The sequence below is a fragment of the Bactrocera neohumeralis genome, chromosome 4 (assembly GCF_024586455.1).
Source record: "Bactrocera neohumeralis isolate Rockhampton chromosome 4, APGP_CSIRO_Bneo_wtdbg2-racon-allhic-juicebox.fasta_v2, whole genome shotgun sequence".
Classification (NCBI taxonomy): domain Eukaryota; kingdom Metazoa; phylum Arthropoda; class Insecta; order Diptera; family Tephritidae; genus Bactrocera; species Bactrocera neohumeralis.
The window spans coordinates 2,848,843-2,872,061 of NC_065921.1; the positions used below are offsets into that span (position 1 = coordinate 2,848,843).

At 36.6% G+C, this 23,219-nt stretch overlaps 1 protein-coding gene across 4 annotated transcripts in view; it reads left to right on the forward strand.

Annotated features, from left to right (window-relative positions):
* Positions 1–23,219, forward strand: part of LOC126756621 (uncharacterized) — a 53,388-nt gene that overhangs the window by 14,385 nt on the left and 15,784 nt on the right. The window lies entirely within an intron of this gene.

The window sequence follows — 23,219 nt, forward strand, 5'->3', positions numbered from 1 at the left end:
GCTTCAGCACCGGACGAGCTGTGCGTACGCACACGTACTCGGCACTTGTTTCTTTGAGACCGTTATTCGCGCGGCTCCTTTTGTTGAAGCAGCGTAGATTTGCTACTTTTACGCATTTTTCTTTCGTTTCGCTGCGTCTTTCCGTTGTTTTTGTGCCTGTCTACAGACATACATACATACACACTATAACGAGCACCTACATTTTGGCTAACAATAACAACAAGATACGGCCAACAAGTGCAAACGCACGTAAAGTAGCAATGACAACAGGAAAAATGATGGCGAGGAAATAGCAACAACCTCAAAAAAGGTGGCAAGCATTTGAATGCGCGGACAGGCAACACAAACACACACACACACACACACACACTTACACAAGTGGGGGGCTTTCGGGTGATGAAGCTGGAGGCACTGCCACCGAGAGGATACAGTTATTAGTTAAACAGCTTGAGAAAATGTAGAAAATCAAATCAACGATAGAAACACCACAAAAACACCAAAAATTTAAAAGTAAAATTTCTCGGAATCGATGTCTCTTTTAAGAGCGTTAGAAACCGTTGGCCTCTCTTTCTTGTTTTGTCGGCTCACATTTACGCTTTGGCATTTTATTTTTTTATTGGTTTTACGGTTAACAAAATATTTGCATACCGTTCGCAGCGTGTGTGTCTATACTTGGTGGTTTGCCTATGTTCTGGTGCTTATGTAAAAGCGTAAATCATACATAAGCATATTGGGAGGCGCTTGCAGTAAAGCGATTTGGGGACTTCTTGGAATTAACAAATGAAAGAAACCAGAGATCCGTCTACGGTGACACTTGCTTGAGTAAGTAAAGAGAAGACGCAGAATTTCCTGAAAATTTGTTCTTTTACGTTATTAAGATTGACAGAATTCAAACTTAAATACAATGGAAACTTACTTTATAATTAATAAGTAAAGAAGAGCTAAGTTTAACATTTTATATCCAAGCCGGAAGGATATTTTCAGGTTTTGGAAAAACTAAATTTTTAGTTAATTTTAATATATTGGATATGTATTGGGTATAGAAGAAAGCAATTAAATAATCGGAAGTCATTGGATTAGGAATTTGAGGTTATTTATTAAAATGTCACAAATTTTGACCAATCGAGATGGTTTTAAGTCAGATGGACACCACTATATCGCGAATATTATCGGCCAGGAGAATACCCTTCCAAACAATTTTATGAAACTAACTCACACTCTAACCGACATATTGACATATTCGACATATACAAATTCCTATATACAGTGTAGGGGCCTAGATGAAATTTTGGCTCGTTTTTATAATTTTTTGACACAAGGGCACATTATTATAGAGAGAATGTTGTTTTTGAGCGCTTTAATAACAGGTTCGGTTTAATAGTTCCTGAGATATCATATTTCATATTGTATGCCTCTCTTGATATTATTTAGACTAGTTCTAATAGCGTACGTTACATACAGAAATGCTCCTAAAAAGTAGCATCGGTAATCATTATTTGTTGTTAGGCGTTATTATAAGGACCATATTTGCTCACATTTTTTTTTGTAGCAACAGACACGGGGATTCATTTTTTAACTTGAGGTGAGCAGCTCCCTACTCCGTACTCCCACAGGTCACATGTTTTTGTATCGAGTATAAGAAACATCATTATTTTATTAAAGTGCCCTGCTACACGACAGAACGACCGGACATTTTGATTATTATTATTATTGATTAAGTGAAAACAAGCCTTTAATTCGAATATAAACCGAGTCTAAATCATATTTCTTTTCCCATGTTTATAACATGAGATTTTTCATGATTCTGCGTTAAGCAAATAAGTTTACAAATTTGAAAAAGTGATATTCTATTATATACATGCATCGCATCACCAGATGCGTATGCACACACACTATGATCTATAAAATTTTGTGTTATACAATAATTCTAGAACTTGAGCACCTTCCTTACAGACAAAAAAGTTTACATATTAGTGTTTTTGGTTTTGAACGAAAAACGCTTATACATTGTGGCAAAAAATTTAATTATTCATCAATATTTATTTTATCGCTTCAAAGTAATCTCCACTAAATGTAATACACTTATGCCAATGATTTCTCCAGCCCTCGAAACACTTTTCATAAGCACTTTTTGGGATGGCCTTCAGTTTCGTCAGTGAATTATGTTTTATCTCTTCGATCGACTGAAAACGGGTTCTATGGAGTGGCAATTTCAGTTTGGGGAACCAGAAAAAATCACACGGAGCCAAATCTGGTGAATGCGATGCTTGATCATTGCGCTTTTGGCTTTAAATTCGGTCACAATAGTGGCTTGATGCGATGGTGCATTATCAGCCAAATAGAATCCCTTATTGATCGTCTGTTGCTCCGAAACAAATTCATGATGCACCAGACCAGTAATATCGAAAAAACAATTAGCATCACCTTGATTATTGAGTGGCTTTGTCGTGGTTTTTTTTGGTTTCGGTTCATTTTTTTCCCTCCAATCCGATGATTGTTGACTTGTTTGCATATCAAACTCATAAACCCATGTCTCAACGGCAGTTATAATGCTCGTCATGAATGTGGTATCGGAATTCGCACGATCAAGCATGTCCAAAGAGACCTGTTTATGGTACTGTTTTTAAAATAAAATCAGCTTTATCGACACGAGTCGAGCAAGAACACGTTTCATACCCAAAATATCCACCAAAATTCATCGAACGGACCCGCAAGAGATGTCGGTCTCTATGACACTTGCCTGACAATTTTCAAGCACCATATTTTTCACTTTTTTAATGTATTCATCTGTTGAAGAGGTCGAAGGTCGTCCAGAACGAGGCATGTCTTCCACGATCACTCGACCGTCTTTGAGGGCTTTGTACCACTCGTTGTGTTTTTGATAAAACTGCATCACCATAAGCCTTTTCCAACATTCGCACGATTTCGCTCTCAAAAATTCGATTTCGCAAAAATTGTAAAAATCGCAACGCACTACTGAGGTGTACCGACTTAAGCAGCTGCAGAACTCATATTTGCCATAGTAATTAAGGACAGTCCTACCAACCTAGATAAATTATTTTTTTGCAATATCATTTCCCCGGGGAATTTAATTTCAATTTTCGGGTGCTTTTTTGTGACAATATTAATAAATTTTTTAACTTAAATTATTTCATTTTTTAAATCAACTCTTACGTCTTTGAATAAGCTACAAATTCGGACGATATGAACCTATTGCAAGTACTCCATTTATCGAGGAAAATTAATTAGTACTGTTCCTATATTTCTAATCGTCTAACTGCCGACGTAGACTAGTTCAGAAGACTTTCAAAATGGTAAAAATTAAAAGAATTCATAGTATGGAGAGTGGGCGAATTTTTAAGTTTTAAAAATGGCTTTTCTCGATTTCCGACAAAACTACAAGTCTAATATTAACCCTTTTTCACATAATCTCTCAATTTTTGTGAAAAATTCAATTGTACCAAAAAATTTTGCCTTTCACAAAATTTAGTGTAAACTTGGCTTCTTATTCACCCTGGTCTAAAGCAAAATCTGCCTACATCTCTCAAATTACTCAACGTGGTGAATTTTACATATTATTATTTCAATCGTGTTCGGTATTTATCAATTAAAACTTCGATGCATTTCTCAAATATTACAAATTTATATTTATATACTCAATAATACAATTAAATAAATATTTTGTGGTCTGTAAACTATGTACAATTGATGGATGAACACATTTTTCATATTTGCACCACAAACAAAAAACATACAATTTCATATATGAGAATACAGATGCCATATATTCAAATACCCGGCAAGAAACTCATACCTGTAATCGCGAATACTTCTATTCAACTATCGGGTTACCTTGTATATGAGATATCGATTGGAAATATGGCAGCCATACTGATCTAAAACCCAATGCAAATGAAAGTTCTTATTAAATATGTATTGTATATATATTTTTTTTGTTCGCCATTTATTTGGCAAATTTTGTGTATTTTCTGTTAGTTTGAATTTAGTTCTAGTTTCATTTTGCATTTCTGCTAGTTTTCTGTTTCTCTGCGGGCTGGTATATGCTCATAACGGTACACTGTTTAACATGTCAAACGAAATTCCTACGCATAAATGGGTAGTTTTGCAAAATTGCATACAACCATTTGGGAAATTTTCGAGATTTTGCAAAAATGAGATGTAAACTTACGCTGAATAATAAATGTGTTCACAAAAATCATACGATTCGGGTTTAACATCCTCACTAGTTAGAGGAATTCATAATTTAGTGAGGAGTGGATTCATTTTAGAAATAGTTTGAATGATTGACTGGAAGGTGTTATAATTTCAAATGTCACATGTCCCACCAATTCGTAAAGGTTTCTAAAGTAACGGTGGGCTTTGACATGCTACCTTACAAAGATTGCATTACATAGCAGGCAGGCTGAAAAATCATTACGTTTTCTATTAGATTTACAAAAGTTCTCTGCACAATGCGACATATTTACTGATAATGAGTGGTGCAATTGGAAACTTTCAGCTCCCAAAGCGATATCATCGAAATTTTCGTTGAATTTTGAATTCACCACACTCGGCCAACTAATAAAAAGTTTTATACGCGTGTGCCTCTGTGTATGGCCATATCTACATACATATATGATTGTGTGTATGTGTGTAAGGTTTTGAATGCAATGCGTAGAGGAAATATCAGAGAAAATTCAGGTGTGACTACAAAAAAGCAATATTTTCATTATTCTTTCTCAAAGCAATTACCAAGCATTGCGGAGCCATCAAAACCAGTTATTTACGCTGTTTTGTTGTTACTAATAAAGTGTATATTTTCTATCTTCATGTCTTCCCCCTCATTGAGTACAGTTGTGCTTATGTGCATGTGTCTGTCCCACAACTGCAGACTTTGCAATAGTTGCTGCAAAAGTAGGTCACTCCTGTTTGGCTTTTGGCACCCGGGCCAACGTATGCCAAGGCTTAGGTAGAAAAGAGGGGTGAGGTAGTTGGAAGAAAGCGACCAGAAGTAAACGAGCGTGAAATCCCGGTAAATAAATAAAAACCGTTAAGCGCGCGCTTGCAAAATACTCATGCAGCACGTGTCATGTGCATCCAATGCCTCAAACGAAAGGGGCAAACACATCTTTCACACAAATATGTAGTTTCAAACGCATACATACAGACAGGTAAGCGTGTCGCATAGCATTGCATAGTGTGCAACGTTGAATAAATATTTATCGATTTCTATGCGGCGATGTTTTAATTAATGCAGCATCACACCACCTAGCACAGCAGTGCAACCGGCGATAGCTCCTCGCCTGTCACAGCAAGTGTTGGTATTAAGAATGAAATGAAAAACCAAACTCGATCGGAAATTAACTTCTAGTATCTTAGCATTAATTTATTGATTCCCAGACACTTAATCAAGGCTAAAGATGGTGAGAAAACAAGAGAGTTTCTGAGTTGATTTTTTATAACTTACCAAACTCTGCGTTGTCGAAAGTATGTGCAATAAAAAGGGTGAAAAATGTCTACCTCTCTAAAATGGCTGGGGATTAGCTTACAAGTTAGAAAAATCAATAATTGAGTATAAAATGTATACGTGTACAAATTCAGAACTAGACAGGCACCATCGACCTCAAACCCTCGAATCGTCACATTGAAGTTTCTAGTCCAGACAGGTTCGTCGCTCCGTACTTGCCTTATACCAACTCAAACAGCGTCCTAATTTAGCTGTTTTTCAGCAATCATTTCTTTCCACCAATTTATAGGTAGATTCACTCTTAAGGGACACACATAGGGTGAATTATTAAAAATAGCATGCTAAAATTTTAAATAGCTATCTCAAATACTTTTTGAGTGTCAGCCTTCTAAAATGTACTGTTATTCAATCAGCTTAATCGGTTTATCTTTAAATGTGTTGTTCTCTACTAACGGGTTTTTCCATAGAGATGCTACAAAAGTAGACCGATAGGGACAGCAAAGGACACCATATTTTTTCCCGCTCCACCGAAATTCGGGGTCAGTGGCCTGAACTTTAAGAGCGCTACGTCCAATTTATAATAATCGTCCTGTCAGATCAACAATTGAGGGTTCAGTGGAAAAATTTGAATCCACAAGCACGGTACGAAAAGTTCCCGTACCATTGAGACACAGAAGTGCCCGTAGTGTTGAGAATATTACTGCCGCTAGCGCATCAGGAAGACCCAAATCTGTCTCTTACACGTCGTTCTCAAGCGTTGGGCATCTCTGTGGCGTTTGCGAAAAGATCTTGGGCTACATCCTTATAAGATAACATTGACTGAAGACCTGAAGCTGCTTGATTGCCAGAATCGTCGAATTTTCGTGAATTGGGCTGAGCAAAAACTTGAAAATGTCCCGGATTTTTATCGAAAAATCATTTTTGGCGATGAGGTTAATTTCTGAATAAATGGCTTTGTGCGGTTTATGGGCTAGCGGCGTCATTGGGCCGTACTTTTTGCGTGATGATCAAGACCTGCACGTTACTATGAATGGGAATCGGTACCGCTCAATGATAACCGACTAGGAAAATATGTATGTGGTTCCAACAGAACGGCGCCACAAGCCACACAGCGGTCACAATCGATTTATTGAAAACCAAGTTTAGTGAACGAGTTATTTCACGATATGACCAAGTATTGGCCACCTCGGTCGTGCGATTTACGCTCTTAGACTATTTCCTGTGGGCATACGTCAAGTCTATGGTCTATGCTAATAAGAATATCGAATATATATAAGTACAACAGTATTGGCTGATTTATGCTTGAAAACCGTCGACAATTGCCCCAGGGCCTATGTCAGGGTAAATTATTTGTGGCAATTAATTTAAGTTTTCTTTGAATCTTCGAGTATTCTTGTATAGTTTCAGTGAAAGGCTTATGCTTCTCTAGCACATACTTAGATTTTAAGGAATTCTTTTTCTTCTCTTTAATCACATAAATCAGATTTATTTTCGAGAACTGAGTTTGAGTCCGCCAATATGAGTCTTAAATGTTCCAATTATTATACCAAAGGGCTCTGACAACATTGGAATGAACCAGAAAAATAAACAGCAACCCAAGTAAAAAGGCTTTCATACCACGGGCAGGAGCAGCCTTTTTAATCTAACGCAATGCGCGAACTTTCATTAGCAGCTACTTATGGTATATACATATGTACATGCTTGCATTTATGAATGTATTTTGTTTTTGTGTTTGTTTTCATTTTCCTTTGCACACAGAAAATTCATCGTATGCGATGTGTGTAACCAGCAAAGCCGACATTATTGCAATGTGTGCATTCCACTAAAGTTTCATTTTCCACAAAAATTTGATGCATTCTTTTCGCACATCAGCTGTACATGTAACATGGACTTGTGATATTGATTTTATGGAATGGGCTGAAAATCCAAATGCCAACAATCAGCAGAATTCTTCAGCGGTAATAGAAAATGCTTTGCATTCACGTATTTTGCCATCCAAGCGCTGATGTGCAGCATTGATTCATAACTGATACATACATATGTATGTACATATAAATATTTGGGTGCATTAGCGAGTAAATGGATGAACGTAGGCAGGAGCCTACAGACAGCAAGTAATGCATCGTCAGCGCCATTTGCATTGTTGTGTAGAGCTCTGTGCTTATGTACTCTGCCTAAGCGTACTTAGCGTTTCGCCATCTCCAGGCACAGCCAACTTGGATGAATATCTGCGCCCATTTGTCTTGCAACATGAGAGTGAGTATCATGATTTACATATCATGGAAGAGATAAACAAACTTAGGAAATTCATTTCAATGCACTGGTCTTACTTGCTCGCCGAGACTGTTTCAACCGCAGAAGTTCTGAGTGCTATCTTAGCACGCTAAGTCATTTTAGTCATTTTAGTCACTTAAGCCCCACAGCCATTTTAGGTTGTATCTGTTTGCTGCTCTTGTCCTTTAGCCACTCCCATTTAACTAAATATGAATACTAGTATAAGCGCTTACTTACTTGCGCTGCATTCATGGATACTGAAGACTCTGCAATTCCCAGTTACAAACGCAACAATGCAAACATAAACAGATTCGGATTTATACTCCTTTGTTCGTTTCTTGTTGGAAATTTGCATTGCGGCACCAGAGCGCCGCGCGCCGCACGACTACGAGGAGCTTAGCTAGGATTTTCCAATTTAGCCCAGCTTCCTTTTCAATAGTCATCCATTTGTTGGTATATATTTCGTTGAGCGGTTCGTTTATTTCAATTTTAACTTTAACGATAAGTTTCCTCTTACATTAATATAGCTAGAGTTGCCACTTCAGATCAATTGAACGATTAGAATTAGGGTAATGACAATTATTTTTCAAGCTAGTCATTAATCAACTAGCTGATTTTATATGATGTACTATATAAATATTGGGTAGTCCAAAAAGTATTTTCGTATTTTTAATCAAATTCAACTTATTTATAATTATAATGAACTTTCATGAACTATTTATGTATCATTTTGGTCGACCACTTTTTGCCATTTTTCCGTTACAGGCATTATTCCATCAGTCTAAAACTTTTCTGGTTTCTCGGCAAAAAACTGCGACAAGTAATTTTCACAGGCTTCTCTTAAAGCTAGCATTACTCCATTAAGGGTTTTCTGCATTGACCGAAACAAATGGTAGTCCGATGGTGCAACGTCAGGGCTATATGGGGTATGCATCAAAACTTCCCAGCCAAGCTCTCCCAGTTTTTGCAGAGTCCTCAAAGATGTATGTGGTCTAGCGTTGTCCTGATGGAAGACGAAGCCCTTTCTATTGATCAGTTCCGACCGTTTTATTCTATTGCTTGCTTAAATATCATCGGTTGTTGACTGTAAAATGTAGAATCAATCGTTCGATCAGGCTCGAGCAGCTCGTAGTCGATAATTCCTTTTCAATACCTCCAAACACTCAGCATAACCTTTCGAGGCGTCAATCTTGGCTTTGCGAACACGCTTGGTCCATGATCTTTTTCGCATATTATTTTCGTATTTGATACACTTTTCGTCTCTTGTTACCATTCGCTTCAGAAATGATTCGATTTCATTTCGTTTCAGCAAAGAATCGCAGATTTTAATTCGGACTGGAGATATACGACTGCAACGTCTATTGTCAAAATACGAAATACCAAATATATGCGTAGATAAAGATGTTAAAATAAGAGTCCTCTTTCTCCAAAATTTAGTAGTGAGCCTTACATATGACCTGATTTATGACCTCTGTAAACTCTTCAAAGAGCAAAGTTAACTTGATATTTTGTTCTTTGAAAACTTGCTGCCCGATATTTTTTTTTAGTTTTTGGAAAAGGAATATTTTTTTTACTATTTCCAATCGAATAAATTGCAGCAAAGGAGTGTAAAGATGAAGCATGTAGTTGGATAATATCGGCGATTCCGGCAAATGAGCAGAGCAATTTGAGAGAAAAGGACATGAGCAAAATTATTGATTGATATTTCAAAAACTGAGTCTGCATTTTCATCACTTTTTCTGTCCACTATAAAATCTAAAAAAAAGAAAGCTAGCACTCCCATTAAAGAACATCAGAGATTCGCTCAGCTCAGTCTACTTATATGATAATAAAAATATAAGTAGCCAAAAAGTTTTCAAAGGTCTAAAATTGCAACGTTTATATATTTATGTATTTCTTTAGTTAATGAAGCGCACCCAGAATTCGCATATATAAGCATACATATATTGGTAAACTTGTAGATATAGAAAAACTAAAGTTATTGATAACACAATCAACTGCATAACTACATATTGCCTTTCAATAGATTGTACCCAAGTTTAGTTGCTTCTGCAGGGCAGAAATGATTTTCATTTCCACTTCAATTTCAGAGCTCGCTTCTTTGAAATTTTCCGCCCATCAGTTCTGTAGTTCTGTACAACTATCTCGTTTCCGGTTTGATATGTTTGGCATCCTTTTCATTCTCAGTGCACTTCAACAATCTGAAGCGCATTCTTCACACACACTCCCCATGTAGGGTGGTGCGTATGAGTGCGGGTGTGCATGAGTGATTCCCTTCGTTTATGAAAGTGGGTTGCCAAGGCACTTCCGTTTCGAAAAAGTGACAATGAGACAATTTCGAATGTGTACAATATGTTTGTTGCTACAACAAACAGATGTGAGTTAATTAAGAATCGCGCCCACGCATACGCACACGGCTTAAAAGCAAGAGATACATTTTTCTAAACTCGACTTTCAAAATTTTGACCCGGACTGACAAAACAATTCTGCTTCAAGTATTTTAACACAAATCTTTAAAAGTACTGTACGGATTGTTGTGAAATTTTTAGGGTATATTTATACATGTTGGAAATTTTTCATTGGCGTGTTTTTTACGTGGTGGGTCCCAAACCCAGCGCACAGGGATGTTTCGCCTTCTCAAGTTTAGTTGCCTTCAAACTGATGTTCTTAGGCTACCCAGAGGATACTTGGTCGTGAGCTGCTTGAGCCATGTGTAAAATAATCGTTTCTGGCCACTCCCAAGTGAATGACGGTCAGAGAACTTTCCTCTCTTGCGTGAACTTCTACACATGACTCCATCCTCCAAAAACTTTACTGGCGTAGACACCGCTTATGCGGTTATAGCCGAGTTAACAACAGCGCGCCAGTCGTTTCTCCTTTTTGCTATGGGGCGCCAATTGGAGATCCCAAGTGAAGCCAGGTCCTTCTCCACCTGGTCTTTCTAACGGAGTGGAAGTCTTCCTCTGCTTCCCCCGGCGGATATTGCGTCGGATACTTTCAAAGCTATACTGTTTTTGTCCATACGTACGACATGCCCTAGCCAGAGCAGCCGCTGTCTCTTAATTCGCTGAATTATGCTAATGTCGTCGTATATCTCATACAGCATCATCGTTCCATCTAAAGCGATATTCGCCGTGGCCAACGCGGAAAGAACCATAAATCTTTCGCATAACCTTTCTCTCGAAAACTCTTAACGTCGACTCATCAGATGTAGTTATCATCGTCCACTCTTCTGCACCATATATTATAGTAGGACGGGAATAATGAGTGACTTATAGAGTTTTGTTTTTGTTCGTCGAGAGAGGAGTTTACTTCTCAATTGCCTGCTTAGTCCGAAGTAGTACCCTAGTTTCGACGCTAACGTTGTTGTTGGTGTTGATGCTGGTTCCAAGATAGACGAAATTATCTACAACTTCGAAGTTATGACTGTCAACAGTGACGTGGATGCTAGTCGCGAGTGTTACCACTGTTTGTTTGACGACAAGAGATATTTCGTCTTGCTCTCGTTCATGGACCAGACCCATTTGCTTTGTTTTCTTATCCAGTCTGGAGAAAGCAGAACTAACGGCGCGGGTGTTGAGGCCAATGATTGAAAGACTGAACCTGCTCGATTAAGTTCTGCAGCTCGAATTATTTTTTCCAGCAACAGATTGAAAAGGTCGCACGATATGGAGTCGCCCTGTTTGAAAGCTCGTTTGGTATCAAACGGTTCGGAGAGGTCCTTCCCGATCCTGACGGAGCTTTTGGTATTGCTCAACGTCAGTTTACGCAGCCGTATTAGTTTTTCGGGGATACCAAATTCAGTCATCGCGGCATAGAGGCAACTCCTTTTCGTGCTGTCCTTTTTACTTTTCCTTCTTCCTTTTTAAAGACTCACGCATTTCGGCCTCTCTCTTTTTTTGTCTGCCAATGCGTCTCGATTCCCTCTTTAACTAACCAAACTAGGAAACAAATTTTGTCGGTCGGTTTGCGCGCGCAGTTTAAATGGGCAGTCCGAGTCAAATTTAATCAGATAACCTTCCGGTAACCTGCGAGGGTGCCTAGTTAATATATACATTCAAATGTATCGCTTGTATACTTATTTTGTATAATACATCAGTTATCAATACAGAGATATTTTGATATGTCAATACTTAAATATATCAATATATGTACTTTTAATGCTGTATTTTCCACGCAGAGAGCAAATACCTGCTGTCAGCTGACAGCATAAACCGATCTGGTGTGCATAATCAATTAAGTCATGACTTACAACATGTTGCAGTTTCCACCTCATTATACCTTTCGCCTTCATTTCCTTCATTGTCGTGCTTGTGTCTGCAAATTGCACACTTTCGTTTTTTCATATCTCCATTGTTTACTTATCGCATCATTTCATTTGCCACGCGTCTACGGACTGCGACATAAAGCACTTATTTAACCCGTTTCATCGCAATGCAAAGAATTCACCGTTTCACACCAGGGATTCATAGTGCTTTACCGGCTGAAACGCCTGAATATGCAACATGCACATATGTTTGTTTGTGCATCTGTGACTATTGTCTGCTTCTTTCATAACGACACAATGCCTTTGTGAAAACGGCAATTGCCATTGTGTATGTGTGTGTATAAGTCCTCAACTACTTATAAGTGTACAATGATTACATACTTTTTCTAATTTTCCAGTCATTACCTTTACACCTTAGTTACCACTGTAATGAGATGCAATCCTATCAACTGGGAGAATGAATGCCTCAAAGCAGCCTATTCACATTAGCAGACAAGAGAGCGAATTGTGTATTTTATATACATATAGTATGTATGCATGTGTGCACATGCTCGTCGGAATGTAAAAGTGCGAGCAATTGCCTTGAGTATGCATGTGGGAAAATACATTGTATGTACTCATATGCGCTTACCTAATTAAAAGACAGAAGATATGTACATACTGACTAAGTAATTTAAAAGTACGTGTGGTTCTGGAGTGTGGGCGGGCAGTCTCTGCTTGTAACGGTTTGCAGTGTAGAAAGATAAATCTGAGCAGAATTGCGGAAAGGCAAAGGCACAGTAATACAGACTGACAGCCAGGACATGAAATAGCTGGAGCATTATGAATTTAGAGAGGGTCACAAGCATCGTTAGGACACCAAATCTTCACATCTGTTTTATTACATTATCAGCTATATGAAAATGTTATTTGTGACTTACATAACCTGAGTTGAATGGCCAATCACTTACTCAACAATATACTTACGTGTATACACAAATGTAGCAGTAATTGTATTCCGATTTCAAATATTTCCACATTGTGTAAGAAATCTTTCGCAGCATGCAATCGTTGCTATGCTAAGAAAATATAGCTACATATTTAACAATGCCCAACAGAAATATGTATATGTTTGTGTTTGTTTGTGCACATGCTCTTCGTATCCATGCAAATTAAAGCAACACGGTCTTGTGCAGACATATTTTTCCGAAGTTACATAAACACTTGCCCGCACCGTAAGTGTGTGTGTATCGTGTGCATACCTCCACGGAGATTTTATAATAGCATATTGCCCTAAACGAATGTCCGTGCCGTAGAACGACAACGTTCTATTGCTATAATGAAGTTAAAAATCAATAGCAACATGCAAAGCAACGATACCTAAAGGCTTAAGCATTCCGGAACTGCTCGACAACTCAGACTATTTGAAATATCCTTCAACATGCCGTCAAGCGTGCCACCTGTTTATGATTCTGCTGCTACGTGCGATAGCTTGGAATTTTAAGTTGCTGCTTTACGCAAACACATACAACAAATACGAGTACGCCTAAGCGAGCAGAAATTCGTATATACGTACGAGTATTTACAGGGATGATCAGACAAAGTTGGCGAACACTAAGTCCTGCGGAAATATGCCAAAAAATTGAAGAGTAAATAAATGAAAACTATCACTCAAATGGATTAGTGTGGCAAGCCATATCTTGAGTTTGAGCTCTTCAAAGCGCTTAAGTCGTAGTCAATATATATAGATCTCGTTTATTTCAAGGCATAATTGATATTTACGAACATTTGTACATTCTGGACAAATATTTTTTAAGAACTAAAGTTCCCATTTAATTGCGGCAAAGAGATATTCTCAAACCCTAGTATAGAAATACCGCTGAGAAACAGGTGCAGTCTTATCCAGAGGAATATATTTATACATTTTTCATATGCCAGCAATTTACTGGTCGTTACTTTGAACTTCATTATACATTCTTTAGGGAATCTTCTCATACTCGCCAATCTTAGAAATTCCAAGCAATAGACAGGGAATGCGAGCAGATTGGAGAATTTTGTGTTGACAGGAAAAGTTGCATTGAATTCCTTAGAAATATTCAACCCTGAACAGCTCTTAATTTATTTAATAAATATCAATCATAGTAATTAATTCCACATTGTTTATGGTGTCGTACTTGTTCCTCATAAAAATTACTGCACAATAAGAATATTGCTCATACGGCCCGTGGTCCCCACTGCCGCACAGCATTTGAGTATGCCCAAGAGTGTCCAATTTTAATTAAATACATCGCAATCATAATAATTATGAATTTCTTTAGTATTGTCAGTAAAGGTTGGTTACAATTTTATCATTAGCTTGAAGGTGAGTGTGGGAAGTGGTTTCAGTTGAAGGGTAAACGTAGTTTGACACAAAGGGAAATAATGCCAACCATGTGTTTGGCATGAAAGTGGTTCACTAGCTTAAAAGGCAAGTTATTTTGTCATCATTTATTGTTAGTTTTACTCATTTTCAGCGCCTTTAACTGGCAAACCCTTTAGCTCTTATTGAGTTTAATAAATTTCTATTCATTTTTCATTAGCCATAGGTTGATGTTAGGAATTATTATTCCTTTAATGAGTTACTGTGATTTACTTTTCTCATTGCCAAGCAACCTGACGGTTACAAACGTTTTCATGGCAAACATTGATGCCTGACTTTATTTTATTTTTTATGGTAAAGAAATAACGCTTTTTCTTTTTGATAAATTTTATTCATATTTACGTATGCCCGAATATGTACATATGTATAGTCTACACAAAAATACGAATACTAAAATGGCAATGTTTCTGTACTTGAATGTGTGTGAATGGAGCATTTATGGGTAATTTCATCGAAATAATGCGATTTGATTTTGTTGCATTTTGAAAAAAACGTGTAATGTTCTTATGCATATATTTATAGTACATATTGCATATAAAAATATTATGAATTTGACAATTATATTTTTGTAACATCTTAAAATAATCTACATATACCAATGTACTTGTTATATAGTTATGTATATGTATATGTAGTATATGCATCTAAAAATGCACAGAATAAAAGCACTCTATTCGACAGGCCCTGTAAGCGATAACGCCCATTAAAATTGAGGAAAACTTACTTTAGGAACTCTCTCTGAATATCAGTAAATACGTCAGAGTTTTACAGATATTGGGTAGTCGAAAAAGTCCTTTCGTATTTCTAATCAAACTTCAACTTATTTTTTATATTTATAATAATCTATATACTACTGTGCCCAAAAAATAAGGTGACATTGTATTTATTTTGAAAATTCTTTATTTATTCTTCCAAATCAATTTCATCCCCTTCAAAGTAATCCTCTCCACAATTTTAAACAGAGTCTTCTTAAAAATAATACAATTGCTAAATATTTGGAATAGAAGAAAAGAACTGCAACCAAATACGCAGTAAAATAGATTATAACTGGCTCAGTAATCAGTCGTTGAGTATGTATTATACCACGTGCATCCCAAAAGACTGATGTCATAACTTTTCCAGCCGCCGTTTTCGTCTTTCCACGCCTGAGAACCGGTTCATCATGTGCAGTCCACTAGAATGACTGTCGATTGGACTCCAGTGGCAAATGATGGAGCTATGTTTCTATTGTCACACACCGACGCAAAAAATCGGGTTTCTTACGATTAGTTAGCACTTAAACACTTCTCAGAATCAGTTATTCGTTGTTTTTGTTCGATTATGAACTTGCGAAGCACCAACTTTGCTCATTTCGCCTGTTTCCAGCTTATCAAATATCTTTTCAACGGTGGATTTCCCTGAGCCCAAATTCAACAGCATTTTCCCCAAAAAAGCAATGCTTTATTAAGACACGAAATGCTTTATGATCTATTTTTTTGTAAACTTACACAAGTTGCTTCACAAAAATGCTATATCGCTAATCCACCTAATAGAAATCATATAGATGGCAGTAGTAGTATTATCTATGTATCAGCCACAGTGAAGCGTGGACGCGTCCTCTAGAAATAAATAAACAAATATGTACCCCTTTGGTCGAACACCTTTTGCCATTTTTCCGCTAGAGACATTATTCCATCAGTGTAAATCGAAATTTCTAAATTTTCAGAACGGAAGCGACCGAACCATTGTTGTGCTACACGACCTGATACAGCATCGCCTCCGTAAACTTCACAAATTTCATTAGTGTCATTAGTCATAATTTCATACTAATTTTTAAACAGCTGAAATTTTTTTTCAACCTCCCCGAATTCAATGTTTGGTTAAATGAAGCTAAAAAATCTCACCTTTCCAACACTATATGGTATGACACAATGTGATTGGTAGCACCGGAGTTATGCGACTGCAACATCTATTGAAAAAATACGAAAAGACTTTTTCGACTACCCAATATTCTTGGCAATAAAAGTTAGCTGTAGACACTGAGGTCCACATGTCCACGTCTGATTTCGACTATTTTTAGACGTAAGATGACATACCTCAAAGACATTGGTTACTCAAGGTTTTAACCCCATAACTTTATTGGTGCTTGATTTTTATTCTGAAAGGTAATATTGAATTTATATATATAAGGAAAGAAGGCGTGACTATTTTCCGATTTTGTCAAAATCAGCCCATTAGTTCCTGATATATAGGATTTTACTAAAAGCTGGGCGTGACCGCGCTTATTGTCCAATTTTGATACCGACTCCCATGAACGCTCTCCATACCATCTCGGTTGTAAAATTGAATGTTTCTGACGAATTTTTTTATTGAGTTTCGTAGATTTAGTAGCAACCGTTATACGGGGTGTTGGCGCTGTTATCATCGGATTTAACCCAATTTCACAGCCGGTGTGGAGGAACTTTCCTGCAGAAATTATGGTTGAAATACTTGTTAAAATATTTCAAACTACAGATACCCATTTCCTCTGCGATAATGATTTTTGACCTTAATCTGGAGCTTATTTTTAGTCTTTTATATGTTTTTTCTTAATGGCATTTAGTGGGCGTCATAATGATCAGATTCCGTCCATCTACCTTTGGATGCCATGAAACTCAATTAATCGCTTGCAAGGACAGATGGACTCTCAGAATTCGACCAAACTATGATACTCAGTAGCAACTTGAAGCAAGAGTATAAAAACAAATTTTATGTAGAGTGGTTTTACTAATAATCTTACTACATGGTAAGATACATTTTTTTTAATGCAAAATTCACTCGTTGCAATTATTTCTGTTGTCGGGTGCATCTGGGTTTTAACCAAAAATTATTTGTAAACACAATCTTTAAAAACTTTACGACACCTTACATATAGGTTGATTAGGTCTAGGCACGCAAATGGGTACTTATGTATATATCGGTGCTCGGCAAGGTCTGCAACGTACACTCCTCTCTACGTGAATGACACAGAGTTATTCGTTGTGGATTACAGGACCAAGAAGTAGGTGAAGAAAAATAATTCCACATATTCACTCTTCTATACATAAGATTGGACCTATGTATGTACTGGTGTGTGTGGTGTGGTGTAGTAGCTTCGTTTTCTTTCGTATCATCTTGTACTACTTATGTAATATGCATATATTATGCATATTTATATATGTAAATATGTTGGTAAATTTTGATTTTCGATTAAAATCCACTAGACCTCAGGGGTTTTTGATTGCCTTGCAATCATCTCTCAACCATCTGCGAATGCATTTCTTATATATTATCGAGTGGATGCTGTGAAACTGAAGTTGTTGAAATATTCACCCATACATTTGAAGACGTGTATGTATGTATTTCTAATTTGATTTGCATTTTCAATTGAATATCATCAACTAAATTTTGTTTGACAAACAAATTGCCCGAATTATATGAGGAATGTCTATATGTAATCTGTGTAAAAAGGACAAATAGTACAAAATGTGTCCTCGTGTTGAAAAAGTTTCGACAGTCCCTACACACATACATATATAAGCAGTAAATATATGAACAGAGCATTGGAAGGTCCGTGCGGCAGGATATATGTATTATATAAACATATATATGCATGTGTATGAAAGAAACAAACGTAGATAATGAATAAATGCAAGGACATGAGCTCACTGCTTAACAAACCGTTAGACAAAAAATAGGCAAGCAAACAAACATAGAAAAACTGGCAGAAACACATAACATTGCTGACTACCAAATCGACCAGAGAGAAAGTTTGTCTAGGCATTACGAGAGCGATACGGGCGCATGAGAAAAAAATTCTTGGCAGACACTTTTGGATGGACTTAAGCTTTCATTTAAAATTCTTGTCATGTTTGAGCTGCCGCTTTCAATTGGCAACATTTCTGCTACGCTGCAACGACACTTACACTCCAGAGCACAAAGCTGGGCTCACCCAGCACCCCCCTCCCTCACTTGACTGCCCTGTCACATTAACTTCTTTCAAATAAACACAAGTGAAGTGCCGCAGAGACATCGCTGCTTAAAGCTTAAATTCGCCAACTAAAAATGTAGTTCGGCAGTGCTACATTTTGGCGTCGAAGGAGAACCAGTTTGCCGGTAATATCAAAAGAAAGGAGCTTCGCATAGTTGTAGCTAACATAACTAAATAAAATATGTTTATATTTATAGATTTGGACACATTCCGTGTTATCAATCGATATTTCTATAAGATATTCCTCAGCAGTTATATGACCATTATCCGTAAGAGTTTTCCCAGTCACCTTGTGGTAAAATATGTGTACTCAAAAGGCAGCTCCTGTTAATTGGTGTAAAAAGAGGTTGAAAAAATGCATTTACGTTACATGACAATGTGTATGTAATATGGGTATTTCAAATTATCTGGACCTGGTTTTTTAAAAAGTTTCCAAAAGTCAATTGAGTGTGAAGGATAATTGAAAATACCAAAAACGATTGATGGACGAACATAATGAACTGTGACGTATCTAGAGTGTGAAGAATCCATCAAGTTACTTTTTTCACCTTCTATAAAAGTGTACCAAGACGGCTTCACCTCGATATACTTACATTGGCATACTGGGTGACTCTCAAGTACACATGAACGCACAGTACATAACTTTCCTAGTTGAATGTAGTGTTCCAGGGACTTTTGATAACTCTTACAATTTATTATTTTTTAATGTGACACTAAGTTTTCTTACATACACACACACGTATGCAAACACGTAAGCCTGTTTCCATTGAAGTTGACTTTCAACTGTCGTCCTGTTCACTGAATTGCTGTGTCCACAATTTCGCCGAAGTCGGAGCAGCAAATTTTTCAAGACACACCGTTTGCTACACCGCAGCGAACTGCTTAGAAAGCGATAAACAAATTTTCGTTTGTGTTGCTTCAACGACAACTTGCGAATGCAATTAATTATTTAAATAAGGTTGTTTGTTGTAAACTCAACATGCGTGATTACTGTAGGTAATGCTCTCCGGAAGTATTTAATATACTTTGATTATTTTTGATTTTTACCTTTTTCTAAGTTTTTTGATATTATTACTAGATTTTTCACAAATATCTTGCTCTCTGTATGTCCTTCATAGCCTTGTACAACTTTTTCCTCCTCTTTGCATAAGGTTGTCTATACCAGCAGTGTTAGCAATATTAGCAATATGGACAATATTAAAAAAATTCCTGATGACCACAGCAAGTAATTGCACAACTTTTGTCAGGAAATCATTATATTTGCCTGCTGGCTAAAGCCATTTATGTGTTGAATTTGGCCTCGCAATCATATTTATAGTATTTGCATAACGCGTTTTTATATTTGATATTAACTATTATTAACAAATCACCAAGTTTTAAAGCAGTATACGGCAATATTGTCCCAAACTAATTGAAGCTCGAAAAAAATGGGAAAATCGTCTTGCTTATTATCAACGTCTTGAAGTTATGCTACAAAGGCGAGACTTCCATATCTCAAGTCGAAAATCAACTGCGAACTGCTGATAAAATATGTGTGAGAAACTTGATGCGCTGTCTTACTTTTGCAGCAGAGACAAACCAAATTTAAACAGTAACCAAGTGCACACGCTTATTATGTTTCGTCTGAGTGTGGTTAAGAAAACTGTTGCATCCGCAAATCCATTTAGTATGTTCATTCTGATACTCGTGCCATCGTTACGAAGCACTTCTTATTGTTATGATTAAGAGAGTTTTTGTTGCCATGGCGTATGAGTGACTTCATTATTTAAGAACGAAGACGATATTATTTTGATTACGACATAAAGCTAAATATTAGTAATATCTGTGTTAGTAAGCATGTAAGCCAATATAAACTCGTATTATAATTAACGCAGACTCTGAGAAGATTATTAGTTAAGCGGCAAAGTTGTATGCCGTACTTCACCATTTGAGTACGAACTTACTTTTCAAAATGTTTTAGATGTTAACCTGAGCGATTGATATAAAAGTATCAGACAGGAATGGCGGATAGCTTCATATTCGGAATATGGAAGCTAGGGAAGAATCGAATCGCTTTCGAATAATAAATACCTTCTTTGATTTTGAAGTTATACCTTATTTAACAAAGGGGGTTTATACAAATTCGGAGGTTCGAGGAGATGTGGTGATTTTGGATCGATTTGATTATTTAAAGATCTCGTTAAGCTTAATTCCGATTGGTCAAGTGGTGTGTGTGTTTGAAAATTTCCCTATTTCTACTTGCTTGAGCAGATTCGTATGGGAACCTATCCACCAAATTTTACGTTTCTTTACACTTTTTAAAATTTTTAATATCAACATACATATTTATTGTCGTACAAACATATAGGAATCAGCGCGAAGAAAATGTGCTTGTATAAGGGGTGACACGGCGTATGAGCAATTGTGTTGCTTCGCTTTAATTGGGTCCAAATGAATTGATATACATAATCAGATACCGGTGAACGAATTGTGTTTCTAAACCTATGATTTTATGATAATTATTGAGCATGGGGCTTGGAAATAAAATTAATAATTATATTAAACAACAAAAAAGATGTGTGTTAACTTTTTCTATATTATTGCCTACGCACTGAGGAGAACATACAAGTACATTACTATAAAAATAATTATATACCCACTCATTTCAGAACAAATTGTGGCAAAGGCGTATTCCTTATTTGTATGCCATGTTATGTAATTCATGAACTTCCCGTGTGCTTATCAAATCCATTAGTGCGCAGAAAGCGCAAATACTACGTATTTTACAGCCACAATCGACACACACGCTCACTCATGCATAGGCAAACACGCATGAGCATTCGGGGCGCCAACAAGCATGCCACGCTGCAGATGGACCTTCAGACAACGTGGCCAAAGTGATATTGTGAATATGTAATTTGTTGTTGCAGGTTGGCACGGCTGTCATTGTCGTTTTGCCCCCTAATTTCACGGATTCAATAAATTTATCTATTGTTATGTGCCATCGTGTTGTCCCAGGCCCAACACATTCACCCAACTGCGTATTGGTTGAAGCGGCATTGCGACGACATAGAAACTTGTGTTCATGTGTGTATTGGTGTGCATAGAATTCCCGGCATTCTGAAAATCTCATCCTAGAAAGTATTCTGTTGATGCTTATATTCAACGTTTTAACGAGTGAGGCGAACTGGTTCGGAAATGACAATGCTTACACCACTTGGAATGTGATTTCCAGTTTTGGCATAATTGAAGCAATATAAATTTAGAACTGCTAGAACCAAGCTTAATTGTTCTTTACACTGAAATAGTCGCAATATTCTAGTATCACGCCCCTAAAATCAATCAATTTATTAATTAGTTTGAAGTATTTTTCGCCAATCGAACAATATACGCAGTAAAAAGCATTTGGATCAACGGTGATATACAACAATAGCATAAAATTGTAAGACGCCACTTGGTACATTTCAAACCAGTTAATTTCTCTATGGGGTTCAATATACTCATACACTTGTTCCCCATTTCTCACACTCAGAAATATGTACACATAGGTAGTCGCACATTTTAACGCCTGTCACTGTGACCATTTAATGTCATGCAACAGTGGTCACACCTCACCCATTTAAGTTCTAACGGTTGTTTATTTGCATTCTCTAGGCTTCCTAATAGTGTTATTTATTGTTAAATGCTTACCATTATTTTGAAATTTACTCGCTTATATTCACACACACATACACACTTACCTACATATACTTAGTTGAATGCACAATAAGCAGGTGTGTGTGTTTATATCAACATATGTGGCTTTAAATATACTTATACATACAAACATACGCTCTTGGTTATTTATTTATACATTTTTGTCTTTTCAAAATATTAAAAATACTCGCCGATTTTTCTTTTCTTGGAATAATTTATTACGCTTTATTGCGATAATAACTTAAACACTTCAGAATATTCGTTGTGTTTTAGAGAAAATTGATTTAAAGTAGATGGAGATGTCTGCAAGAGTTTTCTACATTTAAAATCCAATTTAATATGCTGATGATTGAGGAAATGGGTTGAAAGCTTGATTAGAGTTATTAAGCTATATGCAGACTGCCATGTCCATATCTGAGTTATATATATTATTAAGCAGCCGTTATAAGGAGCTTGTGTATGTTTGGTTATATTTCTCAGTAATATAAAAGTTCGATAAATATAAAATAAATTATTTTTTTAAAGTAATGAAACAGAAATTGTAGCTTACTAAAATCATAAATTTTAAGCTCTTGATTTAAAATTCTTACCAAATAACCAATGCAACTAGCTAAGAATTTCTATGACTGTAAATTTGATTCAAGTGAATCGAACTAAAGAAACTTTAAATTGTTAAGAGAAAGTTATAAGCAATTTTATATGACCATGGAAACATTTTCTTCGAGAAATTCTTACAAAAAAGGGTTTAAAATTAACCTTATCAGAAAATCAATACAGTTGAAATTCCATAACTTGAAGTTTTCCATAAATCGAACTCTTAAATTGGCAATAAAAGTCAAATTTCGTAAACAAACTCTCTCTCTAACTCGAAGTAATTCTGTTGATTATGGTGATTCGTGTTAAAGAAGTTCACCTGTATTCACCGTAACATTTACATAAGTTCTAGCTGACACCGCGATCTTGGTATCCTCTAACAAGGGAATGATTGAGACCAGTTGTTACCACCCAGCGACAGTCGGGTTCACGTAATTCTAACGAGCCCGGAAATTTATCCTGCTAAGGACTACCAAAGCGGCAGCATTCCTCCAAATTACTTCAGGAATGCTTTTTGCCGCTACAACAAAAACCAATTGTTTTAACATTCATGTTG